Here is a 13,886-nt window from a genome sequence, read left to right as displayed (position 1 = left end):
GAAGTCATGATTCAAAAGCCAGCTAACTGCCCTGGGCATTGCCAAAGGTCGGGGAAAGCCCCAGTGCTGCCTAGAACAAGTGGAGATGCTTTTCTTCCCAAATCAACAAAGCTTCAAGGGTATTTCAGGCCTTAAATCTGCCACTGAGCCAGGATGGGATATTACCTCTGAGGCTGGAATAATCCTGAGTGAGGCATTACAGAGAGGAAGGACACAGCTGTATATACGTACTGGCTTACACGCCCTGCCACGCAGCAGGATGCCTGTGACAGGTCACCTTCCCACCACGTCTCCTGAAATTCCCCACCACAAAACTGACATCCAGCCACTGTAAATGGGGTGTGTGTGTGTGTGTGTGTGTGTTTGGGTTTATGATTCATATATAGATACATAAATGTATTTCTATATCTCCATATATATACTGAGGGCAACCTTATCACCGTCTGGGAGCCTCTGGACAAATACACATGCTTTAAAGCACACAGGCCACAGGTTCCACATAAAAAGCACAGAGCATCCACACAGCAGATCCACTGTTCAGGGTAAAGATAACTGTACAGCATAAGTACCTTAAGTGAGAGTACACTGGAAATCCAGGAAAAATAAGGGAAATTCTTAAAATCAAGCTGGACAATGATTTTTTGGTGGATAAAGTGGACATGCCTAGGAAATAACGGGATGTCCCATTGCTTTCACCTTTATTTATACAACTGTATCTAATTAGGTAGGTAGATTATATTAGATAAATAGATTTCATTGATAATGAATTGCACAGGAAAATAAAATAAATGAAACCTATTTAGAAGGCAGATTTTGCATCCATATATCAGCTGCTTGACATTTTTCAAATGCATGAAACACTGTCAATCATCCCCAGGACACAGGTCAGTGCTGAGAGCACAAATGAAATAGCAACCAGCACACGACAAGGCTGTGTCTGTACCAGACCCATGTGCCACTGCTACCTCCCAGCCAGATGATGTCAAGATGAAGTGCTGTCCTTCAAAGGCTACACATTCCTTTGGGACGAGGCAGTGCTAACCAACAATAGTGTAGCATTTTGCATTGGTACTTTCTGATGCTTCTTAAGGAGGTTACGCATTTTTTTCTTTCCACCAGTTGTAGCAGAAACATGGGTTTGGCACACATAGTCACTTGAAACACAAAATAGAAATAACCTTCTTTTCCTACAGGGAAGTCATTTAATATTGCCAGATGTGAACCCAAACTCAGTCTTACCATAAAGCCACTTGAATTCCAACACAGCGTGACTGTGGAGAGGTGTAACCAAACAGGGACTTCTTCAGCGTGCCCTTAATTAAACCCAGCATGGCGGGACACAGATTTCTGCAGTTTGCATCTGTGGGTTTTTTTCATATGAAACTCTTGATGCTCACTCTGGGGATACAACTCCCTGCGTGTCAGCAAGAAAAAGAAATCAACCCAGGGAACGGTCCAAACCACAAGGCAGCACTGCCACCCTGAGCTGTTCCTGCGGATATGCAGCCCAGCAAGGCAGAGCAAGAGGTTTTGCTGCATAAGGCAACAGCATCTTCGTGTTACCTGGTTTAGGCAGCAGCTCCCGTATCCGTGCAAAAAAAGCTCTCAAATTTCTTCTGGCTTCAGCAAGTTCCTTTTCTCTCTGCATCACCTTTCAGTTACACCGTGAAAGCCACAGATGGTGTGGGACCCTGAGAATGACACTCCAGTCCTCACGTACTTGCAGCAGCATGGATATACTCAATGCTCCCAGCCTGGCTGCTCATAGTTTGAAGACTATCTGACATCTGTGTCTGTGGACTGGGTTGTTTTGGAGACTTGAGCAGGGATGATGCCCCTCTATGCATATTGCATTTAGGCAAAGTCAATCCAGTATCACAAATCCAGCGCACATGTGGCTGATAGTTTGTCCTCTGACAGTACTTGTGATGTGATCGCTCATGTGTGGGGACATACACCAAATTTCAGCTCAATATCAACAAGCATTAGTCTTATATCAGGTGGCTGAATTAAAGTGTAAACTGGAGTATTAGAAGTCACCTTTCTCCAATGATACCCACAGGGCTGAAGGGAGAACAGATTAAAATTGGTTTAGATCTCGATAGACCAGGCATGCCTAACCTCTGCTTTGGTCACGTGTCCACAAAGTTAGGATGACTCTTCACTTGCTCGGTCAGAGTGCACATACTTAAGAGAGTGTGGAGGCACCATTTAAACGTGGGAAACTTCAATCCTCCTTTAGGCTCCTGGGAGAACTCAAACCATGCTTGCACCAAACATGGTGTGATTCAGCTCCCCACACCTAACCCAGCCAACCTTGCTGGAGCGATCTATATCTGAGCTAGCTAGCTCAGTTTCTCTTCAGTCAACAGAGACAACTTTGGTCTATGTTAGGTATCTACCACCAGATAAAACATATGTTAATCTTTAGGTGCTTTTCCTCTCCCTTCCTAGGCACTATACTGTTAGCATAGCTATAGACATCTTCTATAATAAGTTATCGAAGTGGAACAGATCCATCTCATTCCTAAAATCCAAGTAATATGTCAACCAGGCACTGCACCCATATCTGCACTGTCTAGATAAAAGCCTGTCAGGTGTCAGCTGTAACACCAGTCCATCAATCCAGATCCACATTTCTGCATGGACAGAAAGTGAAAAGGAAATTTGACAGAGCCATTGCTGAACCTCCCAGCCTTCCTCAAAGGGAGAAATTCTGCAGTTCCAAACACAAAGTGTTTAAGGGAAGGAGGATTTGCTTGACACCATGACGTAAAGGTCCTTATCCACACCTGGGTGTTTACCTACAAGCTGTGGCTGTATCTAAGCCTTCACTATAAAACCTCTTCTCCCTCCCCACAGTGTGCTCTTCCCCTTCTGCCAGGGCCACCCTTCATGCATCCTTCCCTGCTCACAGCCTGCCTCCTGCAACTTCCCCATGGCTGAGAGGCCACGCTGCTCCCAGGGGACCTGGCTACCTTCTGAGGACTATTTTGCTTCCCCAAAAGGGGCTGAGCCATTCTGAAGGAAGAAATACACTCTTGCACAAACATGTCAGTAACACACACACGTACCCTGAACAGTTCACAGAGATACCCTGTCCTGTGCAACAATCAGCATGCTGGCTCTTTAACATTAGGCTGAATTCAGGAGAAAAAAAATAATATATATATATATTCTTTATAATGCACAGAGCAGTACTATAAATCTGTCCTTTTATAAGTACCTGGTGTGATCAGCTCTTTTTCTACCTTTCAGCACGGTTATAACCAGTCCTGTGGCTTTCGCTCACCGCAGGGTGTTGTGAATGGACTACTTTGGTCCAGCAGCCTGGGCGCTTTTACACAACCAAAATTTGTATTGTCACAGAGTCCATGAAGGGGAAACGGTGCCAAGCTTCAAAGCAACTCTTTTGTACCCCCCTAAAATCATATAAATCTACCAATCTCACTGCTGGGAGTGACTGCAAACAGGCTGAGGGAGTTTTGTGGAAAGCCAGGGCTATTAAGTGCTACCAACTGGACTTCAAAACACAGGGCTCTGCCAGTTCTTTTAAACTCCATGCTAATGACTAACACACACTCCCCAGCTCCTCATCTCCCTCCTTTTCATTGGAAAAGGTAGCCTTGTCTATTTTTGGCTGAAAAACCTGCCCAGCTGTCATTATCTTCTGCCCTTCTCTAGCTGACGGCTGGCTGGACCACACTCCTGGGTGTAATCCAGCCTCAGACAAGAAAACTTTTGTACTCTGAGGAGCAGGCAACACAACTCGCTTCCCCATAGTAAGAAAGCAGAAGAGAAATTACAAAGCTGGCAGCTGTAGGGCTTTATCCTAATTACAGAGCTCTTTTCCCCAGCTGAGATAAGGCCTGTTAGCTTCCCTCCATCCCATCCCACGGACCAGTGACACCTGCAAGACAATTTCCAGCCACAGCATGAGGCTGGATGTGGGGAGCATGCCTCTTGCTGGGGCTCCACAGCCTCCCTCCCGCTCTGATTTTTTTCCCCCAAAATGCAGAACTAAGATCTGCATGAGGTGTTTCTGCTGAAGGCAGGCAACTGCAACATGATGGCAGCAGCAGGATCATAGCAAAAGCCCCAAATGCTATAGCAGCAAGTCCTACAAGAGCTGTAAAGGAACCGTTTGCAAGCAAGGACTCACCCCTGTCAAAGCCCAACTCCTGAGCCAGCTGCAGCCCTGGTTGTAGCAAGAGAGCAGGAGCCGAATGTCATAAAGAAGAATTAAGTCTGAAAGAAATCAGAGGAGGATGGCATAACTTGTTCTCCATGTCTGACAGCTAAAGATAGCCTGTTACCCTGTGACCTCATATCTGAAGAAGCAAAACCATACAGTGCTGTCTCTGGTAACACTGAAAGACTTTTTATCCCTTCTGCAATGGCATTTACAAGAGACACACGTTTCTTCCAGCCCGTCCCTAAAGGAAGATGAACTCCTAGGAGACACACATCAGCCTAGCTTGATACTGGGCTTTTTGTAACAGGTTTCTTGCTGAGAAAACAAGAACAGTATTACTGTGAGAGATGAGAAGAAGCCCATCTCATCCCACAGGGAGCCCCTGGCTACTGCCTAATACCAGCCAGCAGAGAGAATAACCATCACCCTCGGCCCACAACAGGCACCCACAGCAGAAGGTGCCAGCATAGGGAACACCACGTCCACTTCAATGCAAAACCCCTGAATGCACTGGTGAGAGATGCCACATGCAGCAGCTTCCTACAGAGGGCTGTTGTGCAGACAGGTTGCCTCTGAGGGCAGGTTTTGCACATGAAAACGGCTCCTCAGGCTGCTGCCTGCCCAGTCAGGCTGAGCCCAGGCATGGGGCTGGGCTTCCCCCCACACACCAGGGCAATGGGGCAGATGTAAAATCTTCTGTAACAGAAAACCATAATTTATCCAAACATCTAGAGATCAACGTGTTGGGAACTCTTAATGGAAACTGGATCCAGTGGCCATCAAAACCTGTTCATAGACTAAATAGGACTTGGGGTGATAGACCTCTAAACCAGCCTCAACAATAAGTTCTTAGGAGCCTGGGCTTCCACGATCTCCTGCGACCATGCAGCAAGTCTGGGGCAGGGCAAGGACCAAAGCCAGCTCTCCTAAAGCCTGCTCCAGCTGAACTTTCTTTCCTGACCCATCTACCCTTCTTTAGAGATGATGTATAATATTTCAAAGGCATCTGATCCGAACCTCTTTTCAATGGCAAGGACATCAAATTATACATTCATCTTGTTTACTCTACCTTGGCACTGGGTGTTATTGTAGCTGCCAGCTCACCACAACACAAGATATGTTACCAACTTTTCTTCTTAAAAATGGGACTTTCCAGAAGCATCTGGGCAGCTCTGACACCAAAACACCCATGATTACAGTAAGATTTAGGCACAGAGGCATTGTCAATCCCCACAGGCACTTATCTGAATCTTCCAGCACCTAAACATCTTTGAAAATCCAGCCCAAACATTGCACTGTAGCCTCCCACTAGGATGTCTGAATCATTTCATAATCGGTATGAAAACCCAGCAGCCTCTGTGCAATTATCCAGCTGACAGCTGCTTCCGCTACAGCAGTGCTAGCATTTGTATGAATGAGTATCAAAGTGGGACAGCTTTTGTACATCAGCACAGGAATATCTGGCCAGAAGAAGACTAAGCAGCCTATCAAAGCTGATGCATGTTACAACACAGATAACAGAAGATGGTTTCCAGGTACAACACAATGTATTCATTCACCCTCTTCCTTTCCATTTTCTTCGCTTTTTTTTTTTCTTTTCCTTTTTTCTATTCAAGCAACAGCCTAGTGACTATCTTGCACCTGAAGGCAGGCAAAGCAGAGGTGCTTTAGGGCTGCCATTGCTGTGAGACACCCCATGGCTGTCAGCAGCAGCGGCGTGTCGCAGAGGCTTGCCCTGGCTATCTGTCCTGCAGAGAAGAGCTGCTGAAAAATTACTTTCTTTGCTCCTGTTGTGCCAATGTACCTCTTCACCTTTAGCCATAGAGAGCATAACTTTGCTTTCTGCAGCTCAAGATCTTTCTGCTCAGCAAGGGGGATGGCTGGCACCAGCCCTGACCCTAAAATTTTCCAAACCCTCGGTTTTAAAAATTAAGCTGAGTCCAGTCCTTCCTCTAAAGCTAGCAATAACTTGTTGAAGCATCCACGTCCCTGGTCATACAGACTAAGATGTGAAAACCGCTTGGATGTAAAATCAACCATACTATGCACAGGCCTGGGGAAGGCAGAGGCAGGAATGACTTTAGTGCTGTATCTGTGTGGTATATCACACACACACACACAAAGCATTTCAGTTGCTACAGTCTCCATACAGAATGATGCAGTCACAATAGCTAATACTTTAGGAAGTTGTGTCTTCTTCAGGCTATACTCAACCCCTTCAATGGCAACACCATTTATATATCCATGCATTAATAAAAAGGGGGTATTAGAAGAACCATTCCTCTCCTTGTGCAAGTGCTTTGATGGAACCTAAATGAGGCCTTCCAGGTGTTAAAGAGCACCAGAACAGTAGAAAGTTCAAGTGGGAATGAAGAAAAGTCATTACAGATTTAACCAGCTGTGTAAAACCCCCAAAGCTTAGAATTAAAAGCTTTTAAAAAGCCTCAGCTGGACTCACTGAGTCATCAAAATTTAAAGGCAGAATTATTCCAAAGGAGATGTTAACCAGACCTTTAGCTCAATGATGGAGAAGGAAGTGGGGCAGGAGAGGATTTTAAAAAATAAAGAAGAAAAAAATCCCTTCAAAGCCACTAATAGACTTGGGCTGGTCAAGCTACTGATAGCAGTACTTTTAAGCAGCTGTAAATCCCACACTTAATCTGCACTGCGGAGTATGAGGCAAATGCACAACTGGAAATTGTACTGGAATGTGCTGTGAAAATGTGCTAGGTCCCTCACATGGTCCCCTGCCAGGCAGCTCGCTCCTTGGGGGCTTGCACCACTGCGTCTGAGCTAGTGGTCCTGTGAGGTCTTTAATCCAGAGACCAAAGGCAGCAGTGGACGTTCAAGGCTGGGGAGGTCTGCCTGGGATTTGTGCTTCCTATGCTGTACCCAGGGCTGTATCCAGGAGTCACAGCAACCAACAGGACTGGTGCTGGTTGTGACTGAACATTGGCCTTCATCTATTTTTCCCTGCCCTTTCATGCTCTTTAGCCTAAGAAATATAGACTATTGCATTTCAGGGCTGAGTACATCCTTCCTGAGATACAGAAACAGAGCTCAGAGAGAAACAGGGGTAACGACAGCCCCAATTTTAACACCTGAAAAGTCTCCGTAGGAAACTGTCTTTGAGGTATCCTGATTCATATTGAAAAGCTTGGGGTTTAGCCCTTACTTTTTCTGGCTATTTTAATATGAACACATCTAATTGAGCAGGCAATGGCACTTTCTTTCCCTTTAGGTTTCCTGAAGCACACCAATCCCTACAGGATTCCCTCCTGCTGATGGGGGTGAAAACCATGCAAGCCTGGGGCTCTTCTCCTGAGTGCTCCTTTCATAAGCCAAAAAAGCTGGTCAGCACTTCTCCAGCTGCATCACCTTATGTCAAAAAATGTTGCTTTAACAGAATCATAAAGTTTTGTAGAACTTCACTAACTTTGCTGAGAATATTTGTCGTAAAGACGTTATGGTCTAGTGTTCTGGGTTTGATAGTACAGTTCTCATTTCCACAACATCATCATGTAATTAAAATCAGGAAACAGATGTTTATAATAAAACAGAAAAGTTGAAAGAGCAAAATAAGAAAACAGGAATTCTGTCTTTGGTAGAATATTTTGCATCAGCTCATTGAAACTGAATTTTAACTTTTCATGTCAATTTGCTTTTAAGGCAAATTTGGAAGTCTCAGGCTAGCCCACAAGTAGCAAATCAAACTTTTGTGTCAGCTCCAATCCACATTCATCATCCAGAATTTACATGATCAAGACAATAATGGCAAAGGAAGACCCCATTTTTGGTTTTTGCCCAAACTTCCAGCATTAACAGGCAATTCCTGCAGACTGAGAAAGCTGCAATTCCTGCAAAGGGGCTTGGAAAATACAGAGCTCTCTAAGTCCACTTCTGTGGCCTCTTCATGTAGTTCAAGTTCTTTGGATTGCAACTAACCCTGTCGCAGATCCCATGAAAAGCCCACGTAAGGTAATACTGCCTATAAAGGGCTTGAGCATCAAAATGAATCATGATCAAGTAACAGGCCACAGGATCAGCACCTGAAAGGAGGAAGCCAGCAACACAGTCTAGTTTCAGGCAGAGAAGACCTTCCTGGCTGTCTCACGCACACATCAGGAAACCATTTCTTTATACATTATTATTATTTATGATAAATGGAGTGTGCTGTAAACCCAAGGCTGGAAGAAGCTGTGCAGCTGGAATAAGATGCTCCTCAGATGGCTGCTCTGGGGAGACTGAAATGTTTTTGCAGAGCTAATTGCCTCATAAATTGGTTTTATTCTCCTGGCTGAGGCTAATGTCTTCTTTTAAAGTTAATAAAAAGAACTCAATTTGCTGATTGTTCTGGACTGGTACTAGCAAAAAGAGCTGCTCAGGGACTCTGGAGGGGCCCAGACAATTCCTCAAAGCCATTGCAGCTTGGATGCTAAGTGGTGACAAGCAAGGTGTTCCCTGCCTGCTGTTTAATCTGCTTTCCAGCGATGCTGTCAGATCGGGTGCCTTGGGTATCCCCATAAATGTCTGAGGGGAAGAGATTACAATTGACAGCCTCCTGTAGCAGGCCCCAGGGCTCAGGGATTGAGAGAACAGAGCACACGTTTATGCCAAAAGAGCATGTTATCAGCAGGCATGATATGAGCTTCAGTGTCACAACAGCGCTCAAAACCCAGCCTAGCCTCACACAGCTTGGTGCACAGTATCACAGCCTCCTCGTATTCAACCATTTCGTGGGTCAGTGCCATCAGCTAACTAACACAGCAGTTAAAAGTGCATCCCTCTGGAGATCAAAGCCTGAGCAATTCTGCAAGGTTTGTCAAATGAGGCCCACAGAGTTACATATAAAACCTATGCTCATTGACAGCCCCATGCACTGGCAAGTATCATGTCCTGTCTCACCAGCCCCAGCTCTCACGCACAGCCAGAGCCTGCGAGCAAGTGGAAGAGCACCAGCATGTACTTTTTTGCCCTGGTCAGGCAAGATACGACCTATTCCCAGATGCTGACGCTTACCCCAACATTCAGAGTGAAGTGTGAGACCCTCACAACACAAACTCCCTGGCTTTCCAGCCAGGAAGAAAATAAACTCCTTACCCACCACATACCTGAATGAAACCTCCTCCAGTGAGATGACATGCTCCACATTTAAAACCCCATGAACCTCTTTTTGACTTGTTTTTCAGTGTTTCTTCTTTTCTGGTGAAAAAAAACTTGCCTTCACGCAGGTAAAAAGGTGCCAAAACCCTCTGTCACATCGGTGCTATACGCAGTAGCACGAACTGGCTCAGTGTGAGGTCGTCATCTGAGGGGACACCAGGTCAGTCACTAACACTGCCATGGATTTGCAAAGGTTTCACCCAAATGCCAGTGTGGATAGTAATGAAAAGCGACTAACTGTTAAGCAAGATTAACTTAAGGTTAAAGTGGTTAAGACAGTGCATTAACAGCAGGTTAGACTGGTTCAGTGACAGGACAGGTGAGTTTTCAACAGGCATCTATCAGACTCCCAGCACTGCAAACTCTCAGCGCCTTTACCCAGGGATGCCACACACAGAATCATTTGTATGACGCTAAATTTGCCAGTGACCTGTTAGCAGAATGTCCATGGGGCCAGGCAGACTTGGAGGCAAAGGCAAAAGCAGCAAACCCACCACGTCCTCTTGCTGGAGCGGTGACTGGATGCTCCACGCCGTCATTGCAGCACGCTTACACCAGCTGCAGCCACCACGCATAGGGCACCTTTTCAGTAATCTCAGATAATCAGGAAGGTGTCAAAACTACAGCTTCTTACATGGACACAAATTTCTCTAGAGTTAAACCAGGGACTGACTCAGGGAAGAAAACCTTAGCAGATATCCAAGGAGATCACTTAAAACTTGGGCCTCTCAGCCCCTCTGGGCATTGAAAGGACCAAGTCCTCTCCTAGTGCTGAGCACAAGGAATTCAGCTCTGATGCTAAGCTTAATTAAATAGAAATATGAAGTAAGAAAGAAAGGCTAATTAGATAGAAATGCAAAGTTACAGGATGTGAATGCTGATTAACCTAATAATAGACAATAATGCTGTTGAGGGGAGTTAAATGGTTTGTTTAATGGATGGAATGATCTATAGTATATAATACATAAAGTACTTAACAGTAAACATTTAATTACCAACTTGAGTTGCATTTTTCTTAACTGTGTGGAAGAAAAGTGTTTCATAAAAGGCTTACTGGATAGGAGTAATTTACACTCCTGCAAAAACACGTGTATTGTATGGGAAAGAGCAACAATGCTTCACAAACAGTGAGCAATGCTAGGGGCTGCCAGATAGGGGAGGGAAAACCAAGATAAATACCTGTCCTCCTGATCTGGTACACCACTACCTCCATAAGGCAGGGTGCACAGCCTTCCCTGACGTGCCTGCCTCTGGGAAAGAGGGATTGGGGGGCAGAATATGAGCACGAGACTTCACCAGACAGCTCCAGGAGCAACCTGCTGACGATTTAGGAGAGTGGGAACTTGTCCCAGAAGACTAAAGCCAGCCTCTGGGTCTGGCAAAAGGTCTTAGAGGGCTGAAAACATCTCTGGTTAATGTGATCTTTCACGTGATCAGCAAGAGCAAAGCCATGGCCCAGCCACTAAAGCACCCTGCTTGCTCCCAGCACAGATGCTCTCAATATGAGCTTTCCTCAGAGAGGCCACAAGTCTGGCATACATAAGGTGTTCATCAGACATTCAGGATGTTTTGTGCTGAGGTAAGGCACTCACAGATTTCACGAGTGCCTCCATGTGGCTGGATCTCTGCACACCTAACCACAGCATTGCCTTCAACAGCAGATACAGCACATTCTGCAAAATCAAAAGTCAGGCCTCTCCTGGAAGCCTTTAATAGAGATGTATGGTGGCAATCCTGGACATTAGAAAGGGGATGTCATTCCAGGAGGCTTTCACTGGTCTCTGAAATTGGACATAGAAGTTACAGTCTGGAGCACAGGGGTTTCCAAACACGCTTGACTTCTGCCACAATAGCCAACACTGCAGCAGTCACAGAAGGTCCCTGAAGGGGATCATGTTCCCCTTCAGGGCACAGGACAACAGGCTTGCACTGCTCCTCTTACTGCCACAGCAGCAGCCCCAGTCCCATCACGTTAACTCCACAGCCTGGGCTGTGTCATGCTGACGAAACAACATGAATGTGCGCAATTTAATTTTAATACCTTGCACTCCCGTTAAAGCTCTTCCCTCTCCTACCTTAATGCAAAGCAGCTAGGACAGAGGCGATGCTCTGCACTTGGTGGAGCTCAGCCCCTGCCTGGCAGGGCCGCCTGTGCAGCGGGTCATTTCATCCCACTTAGATTTCAAAAATTCAGCCTTGCTTGCACATCCTCGTTACTGCACAGCTCTGTCACTCCCTGTGCCTGCTGCAGTGTAGATGGTACCTGAATTTCTACACGTTAATTCATTAGAAACTGCTGACACATGCACCGTATGTGCGAAGAAGTCACTCAACCTCAGTAAGAGGGAGCACTCCAAATGCGGGAAAGCTGTGGGATAATGCCACTGCTAGGGAAAGAAAAGGTGGTATTAGATTGGGTCCCTGCCAGAGAGTTGGGTACCTGGCTCCAACAGCTAGTAAGTCCCCTTACAGATCTACTCCCCCAGCATCTGAAAAAATAATCTCACCAAACACCTATTAGCAGTGCATCATAACAGCTTGCAAATTCTGCCCATCGTTCCTGGTAGAGAGGGCTGCACCTAGCCCAGTGAGAAGTGAGGTCTACTCCATTACCTGCACCACAGGGCCAAGAAGAGCAGGCTGGCCATTAACTGCCTGTGATGAGCTAATTAATCACGGGCACTTGCTGAATTCCTGTTCCCACACTGTTATTAATGGCTCTGTGGATTGAGCTGTGCAGCAGACGGGCAGCAGAGGCTCCTCCACCTGCTGAAGCAGCAATCCTGCTCTGCAAAGGGCACCAGCTTCACCCAGCTGGCACACAGGAGAAATTGCTTAGAGCTGCCCCAGAATTCCACCTTCTCCTCCTCGGGATTGCAGAGTGACCCCCAACTCCACTCTGGAACTCAAACTCCCTGCCATGGTATCTTCCCAGGCAGCATGGGCTGCCACTGAAGGACAGCCCTGACAGCAACTTCTGCCTTCATGTGGGGATGCCACGGAGCAACTGACACCAGTCCGTGCCAGTCCCCTGCAGCATGTAATATGTAACACCCTGGCTTCTACCTTGCCCACTGCCAGGCACCCCAGCCTCACCTAGTACTACATGTGCCGCCTCCACCTGTAGAGGCTTCCTTCTCCAGCTGTGTTCCCGGAGCGAAGCCCAGCTCTCCCTGCAGCATGCTAAGGGCTCTCGAGGACGGACCCAGGGGCCCATGAGCCTGCTCCTGCTCCAAATACATTGCCAGGGCTCACGTGGCCACAGCCTGCACTCGGCCAGCAAGCCCAAGTGCTGCTTGTTTGGAGCAGGAAGACATCACTGAGAATGAATTATGCAGCTGAGCAGAGGTGGCTGATAATGAATTATGTACACTGCTCACCCTCAGCTGCCTTCTCCCCTCCCGTTTTCTTTATGTTTCTGGGTGATGGAAATAAAACGGCTTGAGGAAGGGCAAACAGAAGGCATGCACAGAGCCTCCATGCCTCAGGGTTTTGCTCCTGCCTTGCAAGCTCCCTGCCCTGGCAGAGCTGCCCCAGCTCAGCCTTGCAGGAGCCATCATGCCAAGCTGAGGCAGAGCCCAAGTCACCAACTGCAGCGAGAGTTTCAGGGGCAAGCCTGCCTCTTTCCCTCCCTCTGCTGCAAGATTTAATTCAGGTCCATCCCAGTACCACAGAGGTGAGGCTAAAAGGCACTAAACCCTCCGGGCCATTTGGAAATAAAGGAACCATACAAGCACAGTCTGGCCAGCTCCCCACGCTGACTCTGAGGCTTGCACACCTGCATGCTAAAGCAGAGGACTCTGGCAGTCCATTCATCAGAGCGCTAACTGGCACCAACTTGCATCCGATCGTGTGCCAACCTTTGGCCAGTGCTTGCTATTTACACACCACGTCCCATGTGCAGCTGCACCAAGCCTGTCTGGAATAAGGCATCCAAGGGGGTGGCCCCAAAAGTCAACAAAGTACCATGAATCCCACTAATCCTGTCCCTCATGGGTCCTAAAGCACTGGTTGAAGGGCAGAAACATCCCCTTTCTACAGGGGAAGAAAATGCCCCATTAAAGAGCAGACCCAAAAGCCAGCCTGAAAACCAAGAGCTCATGCAGGTGTGCCAACAGGCCAAAGGGAGCTGGGAGATGTTTGGCCAGATGGGGTAGGGTGCCCATGTGGTGTCATGCTGCCATCACCAAAAAAAAAAAATTGCCTTAAGAGGATGAAGACCACATCACTTTGGGGTCAGTAGCTATTACAAAGCAAAGGTCTCAAATCCTTCCACACGTTGCATTCCTTTGGTGTCAGGTCCTTACAACAGAACAGAGATGGCTGCTAGAAGAGTTTATTCTGCAGCTGTACTCATTCAGGAAAGGAGCAGCATCGCCCTCTCCATCCCATGTGTTTGAAAGAACTTCCAGAACTAATAGCACCTAGCTTCCTTGAAGGTACTCACCTCTTTGATGAGAAAAACGTCCTGAATTGTTTCAGCTTCTTTATACAAAGGTGGGGGGCAAAAATCGGGGGGATGGGGGGG

This window comes from Falco punctatus, assembly GCF_963210335.1.
Source record: "Falco punctatus genome assembly, chromosome: 8".
Lineage (NCBI taxonomy): Eukaryota > Metazoa > Chordata > Aves > Falconiformes > Falconidae > Falco > Falco punctatus.
This window is presented reverse-complemented; position numbering follows the sequence as displayed.